Source organism: Cupressus sempervirens, chromosome 3, assembly GCF_028749045.1.
Source record: "Cupressus sempervirens isolate cs-2001-9-10 chromosome 3, ASM2874904v1, whole genome shotgun sequence".
In the NCBI taxonomy this organism is placed as follows: domain Eukaryota; kingdom Viridiplantae; phylum Streptophyta; class Pinopsida; order Cupressales; family Cupressaceae; genus Cupressus; species Cupressus sempervirens.
Genome location: NC_143120.1, coordinates 644,074,685 through 644,088,938, shown reverse-complemented (window position 1 = coordinate 644,088,938; position 14,254 = coordinate 644,074,685). Strand labels below are relative to the sequence as shown.

Below are 14,254 nucleotides of genomic sequence, written 5' to 3'. Positions count from 1 at the left end.
GAGACTGGATAGTCATGGTTAGCAAACAAGTAATGCTTTGAACATGATTTGATAGATACCATACCTAGCATGTACGCTTTTGACATAATGATGTAATTAGTTAATAAATCACTAATTACATCATGATCAGACACAATGGAATCGACACTACTGTACTAATTCATGTGTAGAAGTAGACTGAAAGGACTTCAACATTGTTGTGATGGCTCTGAAATGGCTAGCATAATCCCTACCAGTTACAAAGATACAAGGGTGTACCTAAAATTATATTACATGTTGTTTATTTGGATCAAATACATTTGCAAAGACTCCTCGTCCATGAAGGGGTCTAAATTTGCTAGAGCACATTTCAACAATCCAATATCTCAAGAGAAGGGAAAAACCCAAGATTTGAAGCCCATCAAAATATTTTTCCACAACTGGCACCACAGGGAAGAACATTGTAGTTAGCTTCTTTATGTTTTAAAAAAATATCAGAGGGCCCCACTGCCTAAATGGTGTAGTCATACAATATAAACAATTGCAATCTAGCAAGTCCTACTGCCCAAAATTGGTGAAAGTCCCATTCATAGGCACCCCAAGAAGGCCAAACACAAAGACCAATTGATATTTCTTCAAGACATAGTATATAAATACCATTCTACTGATGCCTTTGATTCTGAGGACCTTGTTGATGTGCTTGTTGGTTCAATGGGTGAGCATACTGAGTAAATGGTTGTGAATACAAATTAAGTGGCCCCTAAAAATATAGGAAAACATTACAATCATCCTAAGCTCCCAGATTTTGTTGTTTATGTAGTATCAGACAAAGTTTACTAACTAACATTTGAAATCAATGGCTTCTCAGTTCTCACTTGTGACTGAAGTGGTCCAACCAAGCCAAAGTGAAACTATGATGTCTCATCCTATGTACGGTCATTAAAACCTACTTGCATAAAGAGGCCCTCAAACCCATGTGGCATATAGTTCTATACCAAATTATGTCAAAATTAGGACTTGCCAGCATTGAGTTTTACATATTTGAAACTCAATGAATGTTTGAAATCATTGAGTTGCTTAAAGCAAGAAATGCATGCAAACTAAATTAATATTTTGAGATATAGCAAGTAGTAGATTGTATGAACATAAAGAATCATTATACAAGGAATAACCTAAGGCCTAATCAAAGAGTTGCAAATATCAAAGTACATAAAGGAACTGATAATGGAACCAAAAATAATCGTGATATATATCAAGCAGCATCATAAGCGTGAAAAAATTAGACATGCTACAAGAACCACCAAGTACCTAAGGCATAAATCACTTATAAGTAAACCATTGAATTCTTTCTTGAAAGTGTAAAAGCCAGGACAAGTACAAAGCTATACCACATTACTTAGATCAAAATTCACAAAACATAGGTACCAAGTTAAAAAAATTAAGTGTTCGAAACCACCAGGTTTGATCAATTCAATGTTCAAAAACCATAATTACTTGGTCCAAAATTTTGATTTGTTCAGGAGATCCATAAAAATTGGAAATCCAGAACCTAAGAATGAATTCACTAAAATTTGTATAGGAATTGAAAAGCCAAGGATGAATTGGACAAATTTTCCTAACTACATCAGAAAGTCCACCATCTGACACTTTAGCATGAAAAGTTAATCAAAATCAAAGACAACATGAATACAACACACTTCGCACCAAGACATATACCATAATTCAATTACCTATTAAACAGGCATTTCAACTTGAAGAAAGTGGGGATACCAAAATAGAGCAATCATGCAAAAGATTGGAAGCCTATCATGCAATTGTCTATAGAATTTCCAATTTCACTGTCATAAAACATTAGATGCCTACAACCAAAGAATATCTTCCTTGCTACTGACATCCACATCTCATAATATGATTTAATTTTGAAAAATGCAAGAGAGGGAAAACACAAACAATATGCACTAGCTTCAAAATAATGTCTCCCCTGACTCCCTCAACATATGAAAAAAGACTGCCAAAATATATCGAAACATATTACAGTTTTTATATAAGCAAACAATAGTGTGTGAACATTCTTAGGCAAACAACGAGTGAAAATTCTCCTTGGGGCATCCTATTGAAAAAAGCTACAAAAGGTAGTCGACAGATACGAAAAAGTCAGAGATGTATATCCAATCAAAATCATATATCCTATCAAAATCTATATTTGCAGATCAACATAGTCTCCACATAACAAAAAATTAAAGATGTAAATCCAACAAAGATCTAAATCTACAGATCAAATTAATGACTCATCTGAGAAATGAAGTCATTTCTAGTATTTGATACTGAGTAGCCACTTTGGGAATTCTAATTCAAAAAGTCTCCAACGAAGGCACCTTGCGTGTTTTGGGTGACATACTCAACACCATGTCCACCTTGGGATGCCTATGTAAAAACTTATATAGTAAGATAGCAATTCAAAAAAAATATTCAATTAAAGTCTGTAAGTTCACACAATAATTCAGAACTAAAATCTAAGAACCATCACCTGAGTATTGAAGTCAGCTACATTGTAAGACACATGAGAGCCTTGACTCTTGAAATATTCCCCAAGAAAATCCTGAACAGAAGGTCTTTACTTCAAATTTATGATTTTCAATTTGAAAATATACAACATAGAAAATCTATCTACTTGTTTTGTTACAAATCACTTGTTGACATCATTAATTTAAGCCATGATACATATGCTCAAAGAGTAGCTGAGACATTTCCCTAAGAGAAAAGCCATCCTGTAGGCTTTGACTCAATCCCTAATTAGGCAACTACCATAACATGTTGATACAAACTTCAGTCAAATGTTCAAAAATCATTTCCCACAACTTTCTACAACTATTAGTATTTCCTACCTATCAAACAAAAGCCAGCAAATATACATGATTACCTGAGTCAATAAGCCAGTTTGAGATAGCAGACCTCCAACTAAAGTCTGGCTTGTTGGATTTTCAAGACTAGAAAAGTTGAAACCAAATCCCATACCTCCAATTGGTTGATGTGAACCTTGATGTGGTAAATGCCCCCCAATGGGACCACCAACACTTCCACGTCATGCACCAAATCCTCTGTTACACATTTGTAGCCCTTGAGGAACACCTATTGCTCCATGGACACCACCTCATGAAGGAATTGCATAAGGTTGACAAAGTGGTGCTCCAAGGTATGGTGGAACAAGAACTCATGGAAAAGGAAAGCCAGCTGGGTGTACCCCAAATTATTGATTTCCATTGGGTAGCTATCCAAATGGTATGAAAGAATTTCCTGCATAGCATATCCACATAGTTGAATATAAAGATTGAAACATTTACAAATTTATGTAGTTAACAAGAATGGATAAATGATTAGATCCTTAGCAAATACTAGAAATCACTTATCTACCAACCTACATCTATCTTTAAAATGCTACCTCTTGCACGAGCATTCTTTTTATTATTCACTACCCCAACATTGAAGTTGTTAGCAACATTAGTTGGCCCACCCCTAGGGAAAATTCTTTGGTCATTATAAATCTTTTGTTCATGATAAGGAGATTGGAAGCAAGATTAGTGTATGATAATAGATAATGGTGCTTCTGAGTTGAACTATCATATTAGCATACTGCGCAATCAAACCACATATATATGAGTGGGGCCCAAATCTAAATATACCTTACATCATAGTAATGAAAGATACTTTTACTGTAAAGTAATCAAATTTCCACAATCCATTAAAAATGCATATTAGTCTTCTGGATTTTGATTATGTAATAATTTTTAACATCAGAGTTTTGGATCACACACGATGAACCATCGCGATGAAGAAGAGTGCAAGAGAATAGAAAAATAATGTGTGTGATCCATCGTAATAAAGGAGAGTGTAAGAGAATAGAAAAATATGATTTTTTTCTATACCCTTGCACTCTCCTTCATCCTGATGATGGATCACCATGTGTGATATGAAACTTTGATGTTAAAAATTCCTACAGTCATTTTTCTATTCTCTCGCACTCTCCTTCATCCTAATGAATAATTACTATGTGAGATCTGAAATGTGGATGTTAATAATTCTTACAGACAAATTCTAGAAGACTAATATGCACTTTCAATGCAATCAAATAGTAAAAAAGAAAACATCTTTACTAGATTGAGAAGTGTTTCTATTTATTGTACAAATTTTAAGAAATGGAATCCCTGCCCGAAATGAAAGTAAAACAAACATAAGCAACATTGGACCCAACATCTAAGGAAAAAGTTTCACAATCATCTTTTAATCACCATCAAAACTGGAGCAAGTTAATCAATGGAAACATCTTTTACCTTCTTTGGTTTCTGAAACTGTACCATGCTTTGCTTTAGATTGTTTAGTGGCCCTTCTACTAAGCATTTGTATTCCTATAAAGAAACATAAATGACATCATAGAACTTTAGTAACTTGTATATACATCACATAAACATGCATAACAGACCATGATTTCAGATCATAGAGAATAAGCATTGCCTTATAATTAGAGAGTAAATCATTCCAATGTGGTTGTTTTCATAAAACCTTTGGATTCCCCAAAACAACAATACCATAGAAAGCTCATGTAAGTGCAACATTCAGCTTCCAGGGGTCATTCAAAAATCCAATACCCTAAAGCAACATGAAAAACAATCAAATTTCATATTTCCTAAAGTGCAGTCAATCCATTAGCCACAAGAAAGTTATTTTAGGTTCCAATTTTCTCATCCAGAATGTCCAAAGGGTATACATCATCCAGAATGTCCAAAGGGTATACATCTTCATACCTGATGCTCATTACTCCTTATGCAAGACAATATTATATAATCTTTTCCACGACCCTGAAATGAATCTACACTTGCAACCTAGAAGTGGAGAAGGCAGAAAACAACCAATACCTCAATTTCCTTATAAAGTTGTTGACACAATGCACCATGCCTAACCATGTGATTAACAATGTAGGCTCGATGTCCCTCATATGGTGTGATTACCCCAATCTATGAAAAGTAACATAGTGAGTACAGAATATAGAAAAGAGCTTTGCAAACCAAAAACATTTTTTGACAAAAACAAATAATACATGGCCAGGAATTACACCACTTCTCAAAAAAGTTGTTACGATCTTCTCCACATTTTCAGATTCAGTTCTATTTAGATAAGATGTGCCACTTGCACTTATCTCTTCTTGCCCCATATGAAACAAGAAATTTTCAATAAACTTTGAATTTTGAATAGAAAATATTATTGATAACAGCAACAATTGTAATCTACTAAATTCACGAGGCACAAACATAAGAAATAATAATAATACATAAATTTGGTTGCCAACCTAGACATAAAAGAACATGGGCCAATTTGGCATTGGCCATGGAAAATCAATTCCAGTTAACTGTCTCTCAATTATAGCTACACAGTTCTGAAGTGTGCCTTTACAGAAGTTTTTTGAAGGAAATTCAGATAAAGATGGATGCATATGATATTGAACCTGCAAAGGATGCAAACTCAATCTGTAAATGCTTTTCAATGCATCTTAATTTATTAACAAATTCAGATTATTCAAATATCGTTAGCAAATAAAATTCAAATGAGTGCAGAGCACAAGATCATTTCCAAATAGGAGCTTCAATTCAATGAAGCTGCTGCAATATACATGCATTAACTATCTATGGATGCTAGAACAAAAACAACAATCATGCTAAGTAAAATGAACTTTGTTTGCAAGCTATAGAATTTTAGAATAAATGATGAAATTGAGACATAACAACTAAGAAATAATCTTCATGCAATTTATAATAATGGGACATACAATAATACTCTGACCATTACATCAAACTATACATCTCTTGTGTATTGTACCATACAAGCAATAATTCATTTGCCAGTACTTCATTGGAATATATAATAAGTGCTGGTTAATATGATCTTCATTTTGAACATACTAGAACACAAACAATAATTTAACCTCTAATCTGAAAGGCTTAACACCCAAGAGTACAAGTCGCTCGAACAAAGACTATGCAAGACCAGCACGAGCTGCCTTATTGCACATTATCACAGGACCAAGTTGGCAGTAATCTCCAACTAGTACCACCTAAATTTGACATAAATAAGAAATATTAGTACTGTGCCACCTATATTAAATAGGGAAAACAACTATTGATAAATTAAAATATACACGGTTAGAAAACTGTTGGTGTTCAATATTCTAATTCAATTAAATGCAAGAGAATAAGAATCATGTAAACAATATGCACTTGTAACTCTGGGCTTATTACCTACTTTGCTCCAAGAACTAATGGAATTAAGCACTCAGGTTCAGTGGCTAGTGTGGACTTGTCAATGAGGACTTGCAGAATTAGCAAACTATATGTTAGAATGTCCATTGTGAGAATGTGAAGTCTGCTGTAAGTACACAGAGAATTTGTTATTTAATGAATGGAAGTCATTGGTGTTGACCAACCTGACGAAACTTGAAGTTTGATAGTCGAGAATCGCTGGCACCAACGCTGACATTAGCACTTTGAACTATCTCTCTCTCTATTCCTCTTTTAAGTGCCTTATACTTCTTTTCATCAGCACTTGATAGTTCCCTTATTACAATAGTTAGAATGTAGGTATTATTCAACCTTAAGAAACAATGTATAGGGGTACATGTTTCAAAAATAATTCATATCAAAAAGAGATATTAGACTACACCCATAACTACAGGAAATGTTGTTAACACTATTTATCAATTATATACCACAAAATCTATTATATGTTTCAAAATTAACATGAACTTTAGTGAAAACATATCGAGTCCCAACCAAGCCATATAGGCATAATGGACCATGGTTGGGAACAAAGTATTTTTATTATATGTTTCAAAATTAACATGAACTTTAGTGAAAACATATTGAATCCCAACCAAGCCATATAGGCATAATGGACCATGGTTGGGAACAAAGTATTTTTCTGCCTTACCAAATTTAGGTTTGAGTTGTATTTTTCAATTTTTATGCCATGATTAAAAAATGAATCATTTGTTAAAATAGGCATAAGTTTATAAAAAGGATATTTTAATGCTTTATAGAATGTGAACAAAGATCTTATGATATATGTCAAAAGGTTCATGTTTATTTTCATTTTCAACAGGGATAAAATATTAAAGAAGTTAGTCAGAATTGTTTTATTATTATTAGTTTTATTCAGAAAAAATGAAGGTGCATACTATCCTAGAATGATCCCTGCTCCTCGTCTAGAATTTGACACCTGCCTTGGAGACCTATACAGTGTAGCGCCGATGGAAGATAGGTTTGTCATACTTTTTTATAAGAAATCAAATGAAAGACCTTAACTCACAGCAGGCATATTGAGATTTATTTTTATGTTTGTACAGTGAAGAGCACAACACTATATTGGAAACCATAAAGCAGCAGTATGGAGTGGTACGTATATTTCACAGGTCTTGAGGTAGTTTAGTAATCTTGGGAACACCAGGATTTTTAGAATGTTTTTAGTTCTATTTATAAATTATTAGCCAAGTTTCACTATTTTGCAATGAATCCACTAGTAATGATGAATTATTTCATAAACATATTTCCTGATTATAAGGCTTTGGATTAATGATCATGTGTTTCCCAAATCTCACATTGTCCCTATCTTTCTATCATCTAGCAATAATACTTCACCCAATTACTGTATGGATACAAGATCTAATGCCTCCTAGGCTGGGGTCCTATTAAGGGGGTTTCAAGATATATGTTTTAAGGTCACATGAAGTCATAAACTTTTCTTTTCCATTGACTCAATAGTTTTCTCAAAAATAGAAGCTCCTAGCTTTTAGGGTTGCAGATTTGGTTTGGTTGGGTGGGGGCGGGGAGGACCCGAGGGGAGGGGAGCGCTAAAAGAATGCCCCATTAGATTAACCCGTGTGAATTGAATATGCTAAATAGAAAAATTGTTGAAATCACAACTTCCATATATTTTAGAGCTAAAATTTCAACCTTGACCTGCCCTTCAAATTTCATGAGACCACTAACTGTAAAAAAATCCCAAACAATCTCAACAGCACCCACAGAAATTGTTTAGAAAGCCCCCTCCATGAAACTCCACCCTAACCATGCAAAATGAAATATTCAACAGATAAATATGAGTTCTAACATCCTCATCTTGCCACTTCAACATATAAGCAGTTTAATATTTGCTGCATGCCCATACATAGAGAAACATATTTCAATTTGCACATATATATCATACTCTGTACAAGTCTAAACAACAGCTATATACTCTATTCTATGCAGTATATATATTTAATTTGAGAAGTAGTGACTTTAAAATATTTCGTTGAATGATTTTATCTCTCTATGCGGCAGGAATATATTCACTACAGAATGGTTGTTATGATATTTATGTGTTTTCTTATGTGACAGTTGAAAGAAAGAACATTGAACGATGGTTCATACATGGGCTCCCATGTGATGCAATATGGTGACATTCCCATTAGTGATGAGCCATTATCCTTTTATGTGGGCTTTGACCCTGCCAATGCTAATGCTACCTTTCAGAAAAGTTTGCCACAATATCTTAAGGATAAAAACCCTACATTTATAAATCAGCGCGATGCAGATCTTCTTCACCTGTGGCGAAAGGTTGATGAACAAAACAAATGCGATTCGGTTTTCTTTCTTGTGCGATTGTGTAAAACTTGTTCATGTCAAACTAGATTTGGTGTACAAAATGCATTGTGGACATCAAGTGTCACCAGTTTCTTTGTCCTGAAACATTCATCTAGAATCTTTTAGAAAAATATTTTAGCATCATTATGTTTGTTTTATCTGATCAAGGACATTCATGGAAGATATTTTAGTTGTAAGCTAATCTATAACCAAAATTGGGGCTTTCCTCCTTTGCAGTATCAAAGATCCAAGGTTGATTCCCCAGAAAAAATGAAGGCTGAAATAGAACTTGCTGAAGCCATGGCACATCGGTCACATGTGGATAAAAGCATAAAGCTTATTTTAAAGCTTTTGTTTGGATCAGAAATAGGATCTTCTATTTTGAGTGTTGTGCGACCACATGGGCAACCTTTGGTCATATGTAGCTTGTCACTTCTACATTATAGAATAATAATAAAATGAAATAATAACCGAAAAAAATGTTAACTTTTACCTCTTGTGCTTTCTTCATACCAAGTTCTAAATCGACAGTAAGATTACATGTAATGTTAAGAAAAAATTTCAATGCCAGTATTTTATGGAATTTTTTGTTGTTGCTAATGTTGGTTGTCTATGATAGGTACACACATACGAATCCCATTGTGGGCCACTTTCCAGTACGGGATGAAACACATGCGTTCTCTAGCAAATATCTATAACAAAGGTATTGTTGTGGATAGCATGGCTGAAGTTTCATCTGAGGCATGCACTAAAATCCCAGCTATAAAATGGAGTTCACTCGTAGTTTAGTTGGTCAGACGGACTGATCCCTCACAATGCAACTATTATGCCAAGAAAGATTTCCCCTATAATTATGTAAATATCATCTCAATCTATTTCAGATTGGTAATTAAGCTGGAATTTGAGCATTCAGTAAAACTTATTATAGATATTATTGAAAATCTACATTGTAGCTTTGTTTCCACCATACCAATTCATGTAAAGCCAGAATAGTGATGTTTCAGTAGTTGAAAGTTATGTAACTATCCAGAATCCAAATATGTTATGTGCAGCATCACTTTGCAGACTTGCAATGAGGATCAAACAAAAGAGAAAAAATGGAACTCAGCAGATGTACTAAGATATATTTGATCTATAGAATTGAGTTCAGCATCTTATAATTATGACTATATTCATGTTAAACCATGACATTGTGATTCTGTATGTTAATGAAAGCTCTCTTTATTTAGCCTTCCCTTGGTCAACAGATGAACATATCAATTGGAAAAATAGCTAAAATATAATAAGTGTTTCATTTTCAATCATGAAATTCAGATCATTTCTGATTCAAAGTGACCCAGGAAACTTCTTATTGAACCAAGCACATTGATACTGTTTTATGTTTAAAATGCTCTTCTATCAATTAAAAAATGAAAAATATATTTTAGCATTTATTAGATCCCTGTGATTGAATCTGTAGTTATCTAGAATGTGGCCAATTAGCCATAGCTCATGACAAACATTTATTTAACTGTACTGCTTGGTGTTTCTAGTTTATAATCCTGTCCAAGGTGTTGGTTATAACCTGAAGATATTTCAGGCATAAACATAGTAAGCTGCTTAATTTTGAGGATTCAATTTTTTATGAGTTCCATGATGCTGAGAATGGCAGGAGCTTGTTAATAACTTGGTTGATATCTTCAATTCAAAAGTAGCTTCTTGTGTGGAAGGAGCAAGTTTTTTAAGAAATGATTTGTCTTTTTTCCATAGGATTTTAAATATATCCAAGGATCGCTACAAAGCTTATGTGCTAGAAAGTAGTGATTGTCAAGAGAAGTTTCATGCTTGTCTTACCAAAACAAAGGTCATGACAAATTAACAAAGGAAGGCAACCGTATATTGTGGTAGAACTACTACACTTTAAAACAATATAAGATTTTAATAAGGAATACTCTAGTGCTACACTTAAAACTAGATCTCAAGTTGTCCGAATGGTAGTTTGAAGGAAAAATAGGTCATAGATTAGGTTTGTACATAAAACAAACTAGGTTACTTTTTAAAGGAAAAGATGAAATAGAAGTGAGTTAAATAACACAGATTTACATTGCATGCTGAGTAATCCAAATTCAAAAAGGATGAAGAGGAATTATGTGCCTAAATAAAAAAGAAGTCCTAAAAGATCATCAAGAAGGATTTGAGGATGCTACTAAGAAAAATAGTGTGAACACCCACAATTTTGCCAATTTGCACTAGAATTCTTCATCTCAGGTCCACTTGATTCTAGAAAACAACTATTAGCTACTCCTTGCTAGACATCATGTTCACTAATTATTACCAAATTAAAAAAAAAGTTTTGATTTTATTAATGAGGGGCCAAAGCAATACAAGTTTTTCTTTCTAAACTAGCATTGTTTTATGAAGTTAAATGGTCGGTTACTAATTTACAGAAACAAGATTAGCACCCTAATTAGAAACATTGTAAGGTGTCATCATGCAGATCCATGTTGTCTAGAATGAAAAGGAAAGCATCAATGGTGCATCTAGTTTGTGTTGAGCTAGTTTTGTAATTCACCCAAAAATGAAAGCATGACACAACCTTGATTGGGAGAAATTTTGTTACCTGTTAGCTGAAAATAAAATCATTTCAGCAAGCAAGGGTGCACGACTTGTTAAATTTTTATGTGTTTCTCAAATAGGTTATGTGGATTGTCAAGCAAAAGCATCATAGATGAGGTCTAAACATGATACAAACTATGCCTCTTTTCAAAGAAAATATTTAAATCACACAAATCAATATTATATGCAAATTAATCCAAATCCAGAAAAGTTGAAGACAAAAGATATGTCTAATTAATTAACACAGACCTAAAAGATACTAATAGAGGATTTGTCTCAAATAGTTTATGTGGATTGTCAAGCAAAAGCATCATAGATGAGGTCTAAACATGATACAAACTATGCCACTTTTCAAAGAAAATATTTAAATCACACAAATCAATATTATATGCAAAGCAATCCAAATCCAGAAAAGTTGAAGACAAAAGATATGTCTAATTAATTAACACAGACCTAAAAGATACTAATAGAGGATTTGAAGATGATTTTCAGAAAAATGGTGTAAATGCACATGATTTTTCTAGTGCACACAATAAATCTTATAGGCAGGTCTGTTTGAAGTCAGAAAACAACTATCAGCTACTAATTGTTGAAGATAATGTTCACCAATTACTAACACATTGAATCACAGGCTTTTCTTTTATTAATGAAAACAACACAATTTTTTCCTTTCTAAATTAGTATCCTTTCTTGAATTTGGATATCCTATAATTTTTTGTGAAGACAGAGTTAGTGCCCTTATAGGAACCAATGTGAGTTGCCATCATGCAGACCCACTTTGTCTAGAATAAAAGACAAAGCATTTAGGCCGCATCCAGTTTGTGCTCAACTAGTGAAATACACCTCTACCATGGATGTAAAGCACAGCGAGAATGAGAGAAATTTTGTTACCTGTTACCTGAAAATAAAACCGGTTGAGGAGGCAAGGGTGCATGAGTTGTCAAAACTTCATGTGCTTCTCAAACAATTTATGTGGATAACAAGCAAAGTGTTCACATACCCTCATATGTTTTGATATTGAAACACAGTCAATATTTTTTTGATAGGAAATGTTTAGTAAAATGAAGCAGAGAAAAAGAAACATAGTTGCAGTAGCACCCTTCTACCAAAAAAAACACACCTAGTATACAATAATGGATAAGATCACGACAACAATAATAATTACTCATTACTAAAGAATGCGGTATCAATGCCAAGACATGTCATGTCCTAAATTTAACAGGACAAAACTCAACCATTTTTTATTTTTTAAATTTCTAATTACGAAACTTGATTCACGTAAAGGTTTAAGTTACACATAAAAGATTTTACTCTAGTTTTTTTTTTTTTAAGGTGTAAGTAATTAATTGAATTCTGATTATATTCCATTAAGATTAAAAGTCAGTATCAGAAAATATTACACTATCCCAACCATCAATATTTGTGCTATGGGATCTCATAGCATAGGTTGATAGATTTTTCGATTAATTAACCCATAGGTTTGTGATTTCAACAGTATGTCATCAAGTCAAGGGGTAACTAGGGTTTCCAAGTTTCCCAATTTGAATTTAAGATAGTTAAGTGTCATCTAGTAAAATGAGGATCACAAGTTTTACCTATAGATATATGTACCAAGATAATAATAATAATATTTTACCAATATAGAAGTTGTCATTTGAGGATCATATTACCCTTCTGCATCCTATTTCACAAAAGTTCATCTCTTTTTGGAAGAAAGATAAATTAAATGTATAAATTTATATTAACATTTTCACATATTCTTGCAACTTATGTTCTTGGTAAATAACATTGTTCTTACACTTAAGTATTACATTATGATAAATCATTGTTGTCTTAATTAACATTAACCATACACCCAATAAAATAATAAAATAATTGTCGCACGTATATATATATATATATATGTTTAATAGTATACCAGAGTGATATCAACCCTATTCTTTAAGTGTTACTTAATTTGTGTATGTACTAAGGGCGTTATATAGGTTATACCTACTATATTTCAACTATTCATTTATTTAACTTTTATTTTCTTATTTCTATTTTACTAATCATTTATCATTAAACAAAATATATCATTTCTTCTTTAGGACCTATAACTTCAATAATTTTAATCTTAACACTCCACTAATTACTAAATTTACCTATTCTATTACACTTTCTAACTAACGTTGAATTAATTATAGCCTTTAACACCAATTTTAATATCACTAAGCTTAATTATAACATCAATCACAAAACATCTTAATAAAAGGAACCATTTAGTTTAATAAATTCATTTTCTTCTCCTACACATGATATGTGACCAAAAACAAATAAAATGAGGTAAACTTACTTCAATCCTATCTCCCCAACACCCTTGACATATGATTAAAATATAATAGTTTGATTCTATGGTTAAAATAAACACCTACTCATTTAAGCATCTAAATCCTACCGAACTCAATACTCCATCCAACCATACCCTCTAACTTACACTAATTTCATAAATTTGCTAAGCACCTCAAATCTCTCTCCCCTCAAATCAGGCGCTAGGAATTGTGTCTTCTCTTCCCAAGGCCATGGGGTCACGTGCCCCCTTTATCCTTTCACCAAGAATGTTCTAATATATAGTTACTTCCCTTCCCAAATGCATCCAGTTTGTCAGCAAGATCCCAAGGCATAGACCCACTTCCCCACATCAATTGTTCCCTCACTCTTCCAAACGCATGGTCACTACTTCCTAGGCGTGGGTGCCTGGTTGGGTTTTGTGTATGACCTTCCCTTTCACATTTCCTAACAAGAAGTAGGCGCCTAAACCAAAGGCTTTGAGCAGCAATTAAAGAAAGAGATGTATCTTACTCTTTTTCCAAGGTGAAGGCCGATTGGTGGAGAGGAAGTGTTTGTCCCAAGTTTGAAAGGATTCCCTCCATCTTTGCTATAAAAGTGGCGCCCGAGAGGAGAAGGTCTGACATTGGTCAGAATAACCCAAGAGCTAGGCGCTATGTGGGGCCACTTGTCCCATCTAAATT

General features: G+C 33.3%; 2 pseudogenes; one reads left to right on the top strand and one right to left on the bottom strand.

Annotated features, from left to right (window-relative positions):
* Positions 1 to 905: 905 nt before the first annotated feature.
* Positions 906 to 6,805, bottom strand: LOC149568338 (regulator of nonsense transcripts 1 homolog; annotated as a pseudogene).
* Positions 6,806 to 7,210: 405 nt separating this feature from the next.
* On the top strand, positions 7,211 to 9,437 carry LOC149568337 (vacuolar-processing enzyme-like; annotated as a pseudogene).
* The last annotated feature ends 4,817 nt before the right edge of the window (positions 9,438 to 14,254 follow it).